The sequence below is a fragment of the Antennarius striatus genome, chromosome 12 (genome assembly GCF_040054535.1).
Source record: "Antennarius striatus isolate MH-2024 chromosome 12, ASM4005453v1, whole genome shotgun sequence".
In the NCBI taxonomy this organism is placed as follows: domain Eukaryota; kingdom Metazoa; phylum Chordata; class Actinopteri; order Lophiiformes; family Antennariidae; genus Antennarius; species Antennarius striatus.
In genome coordinates, this window is record NC_090787.1 from 14,900,780 (window position 1) to 14,912,343 (window position 11,564).

The following is an 11,564-nucleotide window of genomic DNA, read 5'->3' on the forward strand; positions in this document are numbered from 1 at the left end:
TGTTTAAGTTTACCGTACCTTTGCTCAATCTTTGTGTGATTGCTCTCTGGAAAGCGAGCAAAACATAGTGACTCAAGACCTACATGTGTCAGGGCAATGAAACTCTCTGTCCTCTAATTTTAGTCTGCATTTACAGAACAGCCATATATGCACATTTTGATAAGATTTATCACGGAGAGACTGTTAGACACATCATCACGGGACATGGTAATCTGAAAGAGTGCATTTGACAGATAGTTTTCCATTCCGTTTTAGCATCCCATGGTGCTGTAATCCCTTAAAATCGTACCAATAACTATTAGGGACTTAATGTCACTCGTACTCTGTCTGGCTTTGACTTGATTCTCTCTCAGTTTTCCTGAACCCAGGACACAGCTGAGACTGACTGAGCCCATAAAATCTCTAAAGTCTCCACTTTACAGAATCAGCCGTGGAGAGACAGGATGTTCAGAGGCTGTAACAGGAAGACGTGGTGACAATTTCAACCTGAGTCAGCTCCGTGTAGCCGTGTCGAGTTCACCCCTTTTGCCTCTGTGGGGAAAGACGCAAACCGTTGCCAAATAAAGAAAACCAAAGGGAACTTAATGTCTAATTAATAATTTTGATAGAGTGAATTTATTGAATGAAGCCTTCAAACTGTGTCAATTCAAGCTAAAGTCACGGTGTGACAAAATAAGTAGATTGCCCCAGTTGAGAGAGATGGGAGAAAATATCTCACATTTGAAGTCTCCTCAAAATTCCCCCCAGTTAATTTTTCATGGCCACACCTTTTAAGAGACATGTCAGTTTGATTTAATGTTCAGTTGACAGTTATTGGTTTTTGGTGTTTACCTCTTATCACTTCAGAAAACTGGAGTGGCCAATTTACACTCCAGATGCACATAAAGTGGCATCAAAAATTAAGATCCTGACGCCCTGGAAACATTATAAAAGCTTTTTATAATGCTGCCGTGTGTGTAATTGGTTACGCTCTTTGTGTATGTGTGTATGTGTGTGTGTGTTGAAGGTTGGCAGGTGCTTTGAGCTTTATCTGTGTTTAGACTGACATACCCACACATACAGTAGAGGTATTTCTAATGCTCCACTTTCTCCCCTTCTGCACACAAGACCAAGGACCGCTTGAATGATGGAGGTGTCGACTGGATGTTGCTTTTAAACTCCCATTACTGATGGCCAGAGCTCGCCTTTGTTGAGTTTGAATTTTATAATAAGCAAGCGAGCATCAGTAAATGTTCATTGACACATATAGCGCTGCGTTTGATAATGAAAATCTTTAAAAGGCAGCTTACAGTGTAGAAATTGTCTCAAATGGTTCAAAGGATTTCAAGTGTAAGAAAAGCAGATTGATGTTTGCGCCGGGAGCCCCTGAGTAGAACTGGCCCAGGGTCTAATCAGAGACCAACAACACTCCCCTCCCCAGCACCCCCCCCCCCCCTCACTCCACACAGGCATAGGATTTTCTCTAACTATTCAGGGGCTGATAGATGAGCCTCTCTTTGTATTTCACCCGTGCACTTTTTAAATCTGAAAAGCCAATTCATCTTCGGCAAACACAAGAGGAGGAGGGAGCAAAAAGAAAAACTTAAAAACTATTTTTCCACTCCTTGCCAGCACACAAGTGTCATTCACATGCTCCCTAAGCACTTTATCTCTCCTTCATTAATTGTCTCAGCGCCTTGCTCACATCGCGTGCCTTGACTATAACCAAAACTGAGGAGAGAGTAACTGGGCTATTCCTCTCTGTCTCGCTCTCAATATTGATAAGTTCTCCAGAGATAAGGAACGGTCTGCACAGACTGTTTCATTGGGGGAAAGATATCATACAAAAATGGGAAAATGTGTTTGTGTTTCCTGATGGACTGAATTAATCTTTGCTTTTCAGGTACAATGCATTTTAGACATTCAGGCACAGTAGTTTATCTAGGCTTGCTGTCAAATAGAATTCAAACATTTAGTGGGCCAGACAAATAACCGGTGTAATAAATCATCCCTTTTTGTGTAGTGGGACATCAGAGAGGTTTGCTGTGCAGTCAGGCTGTTTGAAGTTTAGGCAGTTTCATTACACACATGTCAACAGCATGTACAAAGTTTAATGGTCCTGCAGTGAACTTGGGGTCAGTATCTTACCAGCTACCACTGGCAAAATGAAAGCCTATTTTTCCAAGAATATTATTTCTCAGCTTGCAATAAAATATATGTCACAGAATTATTCCACAGTATTATTATTTTTTTAAATCCAAACGTGCCCATGTGTTGAGAGAGAAATGGTGTCATCTTTAATTAGCAAAGTCTCACAGTGGATGTGGACACCTTGTTGACACATTCATTCCACATGAGCTATTGCTGATTCCTTTGAATACAATTTACATAATTATACCTCATCCGGTCCTGTGAAGCACATGCTTCAAACACCGCGATGCTCGCAGCAAAACAGAGCGAGCAAAAACAGCCGTATTAACAGTTGTGGTATAAGTGGTGAGGCCGCCTCTTCCATTTGCATTGGATGAGAGATGACGGTTTCGCTGCATTACATGTATGACCCCCCCCCCTACCCCCACCCCCACCTTCCCCGAACCACCACCTGAAACCCCCACCCCCACCCCACCCACAGAAATGCAAAAAGAAAGCGATAACACCTCCTCCTCTTAAGATATAAACACAAAAGGAGAAAATCTCACTTTCTGTGAGATGACCTAAATTTCCACAACGCTTTGCACTTACTGTACATATTAAATTTGATCCGCATCCAATATGCAAAACCCATAGAGAGGCACCTCAGTGCAAAACAAAAATTCTTATTTACATGCATAATATTGCAAAACGAGACTCACCAACGGTGAATCTATAAGCTATGGTAATATTCAAAGTCAAACAACACCCATCTTCCCCGAAGAACAATGATGCATGACAGTCTGAATTGCCAGAATGTACTGTCAGAGGGCTCCTCCAAATCTCCAATCATTGAATTTCCTTCTGAATCTCGTCTTGCTCATCTAATAACTTTGTTTATGTCTGCTAAGGGACACGTCTGCAGAGACACCTTGAACACTGGGATACAGCTCTCAGTCCTAACATAAAGAGAGAAATGAAATATTCAACCGCCTGATTGTCTCCAAACTCCAGAAGAAGAATCAATAAAACATAACATTGGCTTCTTTCTCAGTTTAAGACTTCCGATGGGGTTTGAAACCCCCATGTGACGTTGGAGGCTTTACTCTCGCATATGAAAACACCAGAGTTTTATTTTGATGTTTGAATTCATCAGCGGAGAGCATCTTCAGAACAAAAAGATCTGATGTTGCCTGTGGGAGCTGCGGCCATCTGAGATTCCACAGCCTGTATTTAAAAGTATGTTTTGAAGAATGTGTTTCAACAGCCCATAATAAGCATCCATAATGCCAGTCATATGTGGTCTACTGAACTCATATTTATCCTTATATACCACATATATTTATGTTCTGATCTACTTCTATGATGAGTAAAACTGATTTCAAACACTCTGATGCTGAAAATGATGTTGACTCAAACACCCTCGCTGCAAATATTGTTATATCATCACTTCCATGTAAAGGCTTATACCTCATTCAAGTGTGCCACTTATAACAACACAATGGGGTAATTATGCAGAAGAGGTCAACATATGCAAACACCAACAAAAGAGAAAGGGCACATCCAAATCGGAGCGGACTGTAACCTTGTTAACACGTTGAAAATCCTTTCAGTTCACTTCAACAATAGAAGTATACAAAATATGGAAGCAAACAACTTGTGTGGTTTTGTTAAAATGTTAAGAGCACAAAGATTTGCTTTCATCCAAAATGTGTTAATCAATAGGTCATGTAAAATAAACTATAATGCATCCAGAGAAATATTCTTGATGTTTTTGTTTTTTTAAATAATTTTGTGATAAGACCTAAAATAAAAATAATTACGTAAGTCTCACAGCTCAACAGCCAGCAGCCGGTTAGTTTGACACAACGACCGGAAACCAGAAATCAACTAGCCTGATTCTGCCAAAAGGTGACAGTTTTCACCTATCGACCCATATAAACCCGTTGCCTTACTACATATGACTTGTTTATTAAATATAAAAGGTAAAAAAAAAAGTTCTAATTCAAAATTTTGCCAGTAGATATTCATGTAACCTCTCATAAGACCTCTTATTTCTACTCTTCGGGCTTCGTCCATGTAGGACAAGAAAAATGTAACACATTCGTTACTTAGCTTTAGAGATGCTATTATGAGCAGTATTTTAGACAGAGTGAAAGAAGCTCTTTTCAGACTTTGTTTTGTTAGGCAATCACTTATAGTGGTAACTTCATACACTGGAAATGTAGAGCGCATACACACATTTCCCCAAATGTCAAAGTGTTGTTGTTTTTTTAAATTCCATAACGCATTGGATTTGAGTCATGATGTAAAGTAGGTATCTTGCAATTTAAATAGTGTCATTTTATAATGTATCCATGTGTCACACTACATGTGTGTAGGTACAGCACATGGGAACAATGTGTGGAACAAGGGACTCAGGTGTGTGTGTGTGGGGGGGGGTGTGTTACATCACCTTTATTAACTGGCAGGTGACTGATTTCATCTGGTAATGTCCTTTGCTGAATGCCTCCTTGCCCATTCTACTGTGCAATTTGCACCCCTGCAGGGTAAGTAAGTCAACTGGGGTCATTTTCAAATAAATTACAGGAGATTATCACACAAAGAATTACACTCTACTACAAGTCATTCTGAGTAAAAAGCACATTTGTTTGAATTATACCGTAATAATGACCTCACTTTTCACATATCCATGTGCTAATAGCCCCTACTGATGTGTCAGATGGACCACTTAAACTGAAATTCAATCTAAATGTCGCATTATAATGCCAGGTTGAGCATGCTGGGCAGAATAACTTGTGAAACATGAAAGAGGTAGAGGAACATACAGGCAGTCTGGCTTCTCAAAGACATTAAATATTAAGTTCTTTAAGGCAAGCGATCTCCCACAAGGGCAATGTTCAGCTGAGCTGCGTTCCACCACACTGTAATTTGCCTCTGATTTCTAATCTTTGTAAAAGAATGCAAAGCAAAGTCCCTTCCACAAAGGCAGACTATCGTGCTATTTCTTAAGGCACATTATGGACCAGAGTGATTAGAGAACTAAAAATGTGAAGGCATCTGAATCTGAATGCATTTACAATCCCATTAAATATGGAATTGTGTCTGTGGGCCAACAATAAATTTGAAATATCTCTCCCTGCCAGATTTTTTTAAAATACATTTTCTGTTTGTCGCCTGCTTCCATCACTCTCTCACTGACTCCATTTGAGGATGTGAATAATTTCTAACTTTCATGGAAATAGCTGCACTCCATGCAATTATAGAACATTAATTGTGAAAATTCTATCATGATTTTCCATCAGCAAGAGGGAAATATTTTATTGCTAATGATTCTGACAGTTGGTTGCTGTCACAAAGAATCAAAACAGTCATAGGAAATGCTATGAAGATGTAAAATGAAATACTGATATAAAACATTTCTTAGATTCAGAGCTTGGAATGCAATATTTTACTTTTGAGTGGAAGCGACCTTAAGCTCATGTCTTAGAATATTTTCTTTCCTTAACTATTAAATTCTGCTCTCTCTGTTATCGTTTCTGACAGTGGAGCACTGCTTCTTCTAAACAGAAAGCCACGCAGTTTGAATCCCTGACAGCTCATAATGAGCAGAAAATCACTGAGAAAACCTGTTCTTGCCACGTGAGGCGGGATATGGACCCAAATGCAGGACACCAAAAGCGAATCTTTCATCCATCATTTAATAACAAACTCAAAAATTGTCCCGACAGACAAGAATTACAAAATCCGAAATTACCAACAGGGACCAAACTAGAGAAAACGAAACCGCAACGAGCTCTCATCCAAACTGGCTTAAAAAGCCTTATCATGACAACACCACGATGTTCAGGTGTGAAACTTGTTTACTGGTGTGTGGATGTGTATCAGGTGTGGAGCCGTGGCTCCACCCACAAGCCTGGCCCATCTCCCTGCCCCACACCAGCACTGCCACGCCGAACAGTGACAGTTCTACCATTTATACATGATTTGTAAATGAAGCAATATTAAACTGAGGAATCTCCACGTGACAATCAAAGGGTCCATCTGTTAAATAACCTTTCATGGTGACAAACAACAGTTTACTTAATATAAATTCACACTTCTTCCAGGTCCTAATTTAAAGTGATGCTGTCTTGTAACATGATAATCAATCTATCACCACAGCCACATGACCTGGTTTAATGTAATCCAAAGAGAATCGCCCACACTGAATCTCTGAACGATCACCTTTGTTCTCATTAGAGAAAAAACCCTATATAATGTGTGGGTTTAAAGTGAGCCTAGAGAAGATTTCTTTTTTATATATCAAACTGTTTAATGAATAGTCATTTGTTTGCTGTGTTAGAAGCATATTTTTCATCCACCTCGAAACTAGGATTCCATCAATTGAACAATGTGTCTTAACATGATGTGACCTTGTATAATATTATCAGAAATGTAAAGAATACCTTCCTTTGCCATTGTCGATTTCGCAAGGTAGCTTCAGTATAAGCTGTCAAACTCATACATAAACAGGGATGCATGAATGGCATAGGTTTTTTTTTTTAACTAAGTATATTGTGACAAGCTGCGGAAACAATATTAATGTAAAATATTATACAAAATTCATATAATTAATTTGTCAAGGAAAGCCTGTCTACTTACACATGCAGTGTTTACAATATTTACCTTCGTTTGAGCCCTGCTCATCTCGGTGATAACGTTTTAATTGGGTGCTTTTAGAGTCATGAATGTATGCAGATAATAAATGATACATCTGATATCTCTGCTTTGGTTTCCAGCAATACTTGACTGAAAATATGCTCTTTAGTTGCTTAATGCACCACCATGGTCATCAGCTTTTTGCTAACTGTGTTGGCCGTGTTGTTTTCTTTCCTTAGCAGCTCCCTGCAGCTGCTGGAAACAACACTTGCGACAGTATTGTGGGATTGGATCAATACAACTGCAGACCAGAGAGCCAAAAGAACTAAAACATGTTAAAATGCTCCATAAAGCTGATGGAACTGGAGAATAAAGCAGTAATTGTCTTTTTGGTGTGTTACCGCTAACAAGACTTTCATTATTATTTGATTCTTTGTTTCTATGACAGAATTGATCAGCATAGCTTTCATTGTTTCTAGAGTTTTCACAAAATCCCCCAGAGTATGCAGTTAACGCCACCATTTTTATTAATTCGTCCCCAATGGAGCTCCTCTAAATTTAGCCTCCTATGACAGCACAAGTTAAACAGAACATCAAGCATCTGCAGGAGAAATGTATGAATTAAGACGTTCACTGAAGCTGGTGACAGCTAAAAAAAAAATGTTTTTACCTTAGATTTAATTTATTATACACTGGACACTTAAATATACCTAGTCTTCCCGAGCATTGGGAGAAATTAATGTGAAAATGAGACAGAGAGGAATGAATCACACATTTCTCAATTAATCCATCTTGCTGCATTCCAGCTTTGAGAAATCTTTGTATTCATTTCAACATAAACTAGGTAGGAATATATGTAAAACCCACACTGCAAACAAATTACAGCCTCATTGTGAAGCTAATTAGATGATAGGAAAAATCAGAAACCATTATTTAAAATTAAATCTATTTTAGTATGTAATTGAAAGATAACTACCATTATTTGCTCATGTAACTGACCTCTGCTTTCAGAAATGCAGTAAACATCTTTCATTGTTTTTGTTTTTTTTAATTAGTTCTATTTTACAGACTGTAAAAAACATCATACCCCACTTGGTTACTGCAGCCTTTTACCTCTCCATATGTCTCTGCAGGCTTCTCAGAATGTTTCAGATATTGTTATTGTTGGCATTATTGTTTCAGATGATTGTTTGTGCTTCAACCATAGCATGCTGTGGACTCTATGGCTGACTAATGAATTGAGCAAAATGCACACCAGCTGTCGTAATGAAGATTTTCTTTAGATGCACAAGAGACGGAAAAGTTAACAGCAGTCACAAACTAAGCAGAAGCCCCCCAAAACAACTGATTGTTATCCACAATTTGGGTAGCAGAGCAGCCATATTCTCAGCAATCTTTTGTCGCATCCACATTAGCAGAACAAAGGAGTGCAACAAAACATAATTAGGATAAAAAAAAGAAAATCCGCCCCATTAAACTAACAAGCTCCAGTAGAGGTTGGACGGAGCATATTAAAAGAAAAAATAGACTTTCACACACATTAGATGGAAACACAAGCAGAATAGTGAATATTCAAGATTTCTTTTATGCATCCCTGTTTAAATTCAGTTTACGATGACACCTTTCAAATAAGCTGATTCCCAGCTGATTTCCAGTATGGTCAAGGTATGTCTGTGTCAATGCTGGTAAATACGACCAAACAGGAGTATGCCACCACACAAAGAGAGGCAAAAGATTGGGTGGCATGTTTTAGTGCCATACTCGAGCAATAAAGAACATATGCAGACAGAATATTGGAGTATAAAGACACAATGCTGATGCTGCTACACATAACCTTTTCTTCCGTGCTCGGGAAGATTTACACAAGATTTCGGATCGGCAGCCTGGATCTGCTCCCTCTCAGCTACACGAGTATCACTTGGATCAGCCTCTGAAGTGCGGGGACAAGACCTGGTGGGACGCCCTTGTCTAATTCAACCCGCACTGGGTGAGGCTGCGAGCAGGACAGTATTCTCTTAAACATCGCTTTATGTTATAGCAGTACAATTTCAATTCACCGTAATTTCAGAGCCATTCTTGCATTAAAAACTGTTCACGTGTGGTTATATGTAGCAGCTCTAATTACAGAATACACCACTGCCAAAGTAAATAGCACATCCTTTTAATGTTGCACCAAATGTTAGTTTAAGCAAATGAAATTTGAATTTCAAAACTGCTAGAATTTGTTTCAGAGCGGTTGCTTTCCAAAACAGTCCGCGCATCAGAGAGGAGTGCAGCCTAGCACAGTTCCCATTTGGTGAGAGGTGGGGTATACCCTGGCCAGGTCGCCAATTCATCATGGTGTTGACATGCTGGAAGGTGCTTACAATCACATCATGGCAATTTAGAGTCACAAAAACCTCTATGTTGTATGTTTTTGGCAGGTGGACCCAGACAGACCCACACAGACAGGAGAGGACTCAGGTGTGGATTCAAACCCAGAACCCTCTTGGCGAACCAAAATATCGCATCACTGTTCCACACCAGGATACATGGTTCCAATTAACCAGGAGAGAGAAGCAAAAAGTGAGATCTGATGTCTGGGTGGGAAAGAAAAAGAGACCCTTGATCTCAAATAGGATAAAACGTTGCCACGGAGACTGTTGGAAGCATTATTCATTTTATGTTGTTACATGCTTGTTACAAAGTGAGATGATACAATATTGATTACATTTTATACATAGAAGAAGAAATTAATATATATGGTGTGACTTATTGATCATCACTTTGCCCTCAGAGAGGCGGTTCAGTGTGTGTCCAGATAACGAAGCTGTTCTGAAATGAGATGCACCCTGAATAAAACCTCAATCAAGTACTCCAAAAAAAAATTATTGAGCTGGCCTTGAGAGTTTTTGCACACACACACCCACACCTACGTACACGCAGACTGAAAAACTTAGGTGCACATTTACAGAGCAATTTAAAATTTGTCTGCTATGGTAATGACACAAAGGAAAATGCTGTAAACTGCAGTGCAAATGGGAGAAGAAATATATGATTACAGCATGAACAATGTCATGAAAATGAATGGTAAATTTGAAAGTAAATGGTGGAGCATTATGGGAAGGTGAGAGGAAAGTGTTGGAAATAAAAAAAAAATTGTAATAATTACTAAGGCAACTGCCATCGCGTCTATTATGGTACCTCCAGAGAAGTCATATAATGTCATCCTATTTAAGGTTTAACCTCCTGTCAAGTTTGTTTCTGGTTATATTGTTTTGTGTACACAGTCAAAAATGTCTATAGAATATAAATCCACAACAATACATACATGATCATATAAATCTGTGTCATTTATTTCAGCTCAAGTTGTGGTAATCATTACAGGTTCTGAATTTGTTTTGCTATTTCTGGCCTCACTGACCTGAGCTCATATCTTTTGGCGGTTATGATGCCACAGACCGAACTGTGAGCAAGTTCTCAAAAATCTTTATGTACCAGAGTTACAAGAAAGCATGTGGTTAAAATTATATCGGGGACGGGTTCCTGGGGAGTTGCCATGGAATATAAAAAAGGACATTTCTAATGACCGATCATTTTGACAGGGAACAGCAAGTGTGTGCACGAGGTCAATAAAAGAATAAACAACCCTGTGACAAATAGATGAAAATTTACTCCATTTTTTTTTTGGAGAAAACTTTTTAAATTGGCCCGATTGGATAGAAGCACAACCCAAAACTAAATAAAAAAATAAATAAATCTCTGTCTTCAGGTGCCATGCTTGACCAAAACTTTGAATATTGTTTGAGAGAAAACTTTTTAATTGGTCACATGTGACACAATAAATGGTGAATAGTGGGTAAAGTCAACCTACAGGTTCTCCAAAGCAAAGGGACATGACATAAAGGAGCCCTAAAAGTGTGCCTCTCATTGCTGGTCTCTTCGTTTCGCTAGTTTTTTTTTTTACATTTTGAGGATTAATCCATTTAATGATTGTGGTTCTGGTATTATTCTGCTATGATGAAGGTTATGGTCTGTCCACACAAACACATATGGTGTTTTTCTAGTATGATAGTCATCACTGTCTCTGGACTCAAGTCATCCAGCTCTGCCTTTACGTGTCACAGCATTAGAAAACAGCATTCCTTTATCCTTGTCTAAATACTTTAGTGGTCTTTTCTTTCACTTCTTATTTTATGTTGTTGCTACGAGTGATAGTTTTGTAGTTTGGGGGCTTCTGTGGCTCAGCAGATGGTGCAGTCATCCAGTCGGTGGGAGGGTGGTGGTCGGATCCATGAACTCTGCCAGCTATACCCTTGATGGGTACCCAGGTGGTGCCTTGTTGTGGGTGAATAGGTGAATGCTGGATTGTGTAAAGTGCTTTGTGTGTTCAGTTAGATTACACAGATGCCATCTAAAGATAACACAGCTACCATTTTTCATTATTTAATTTCCACAGAATACAGGATAAGCATTGTGGATTCATGTCCAGTTGACAAATTGCAAACATGCAGTAATTAATGGAGAGAATGGTGATCAACATTGTGCTATAAGTATACAAGAGTATGATAATGAACTGCATATTTATTGAGAGTAGTATGTTGGAGGTTTATAATACGATGAAAACTATTAAACAGAACCTAATTTGCGGGAAAAGCTGCGACCAGATAATTACTGAGAATAAAAAGTTTTACAGTGTACCTATGCTCATCCTCAGACGCGTTTAATAGACAATAAAGTAAACATCAAAAGAAGCAGAAATAGCCTTTTGCAAAATTAAGTGGCTGCAATAAGACGATAAACAGTGCAGGAACTATCTTCAAGCAATGCCCTAC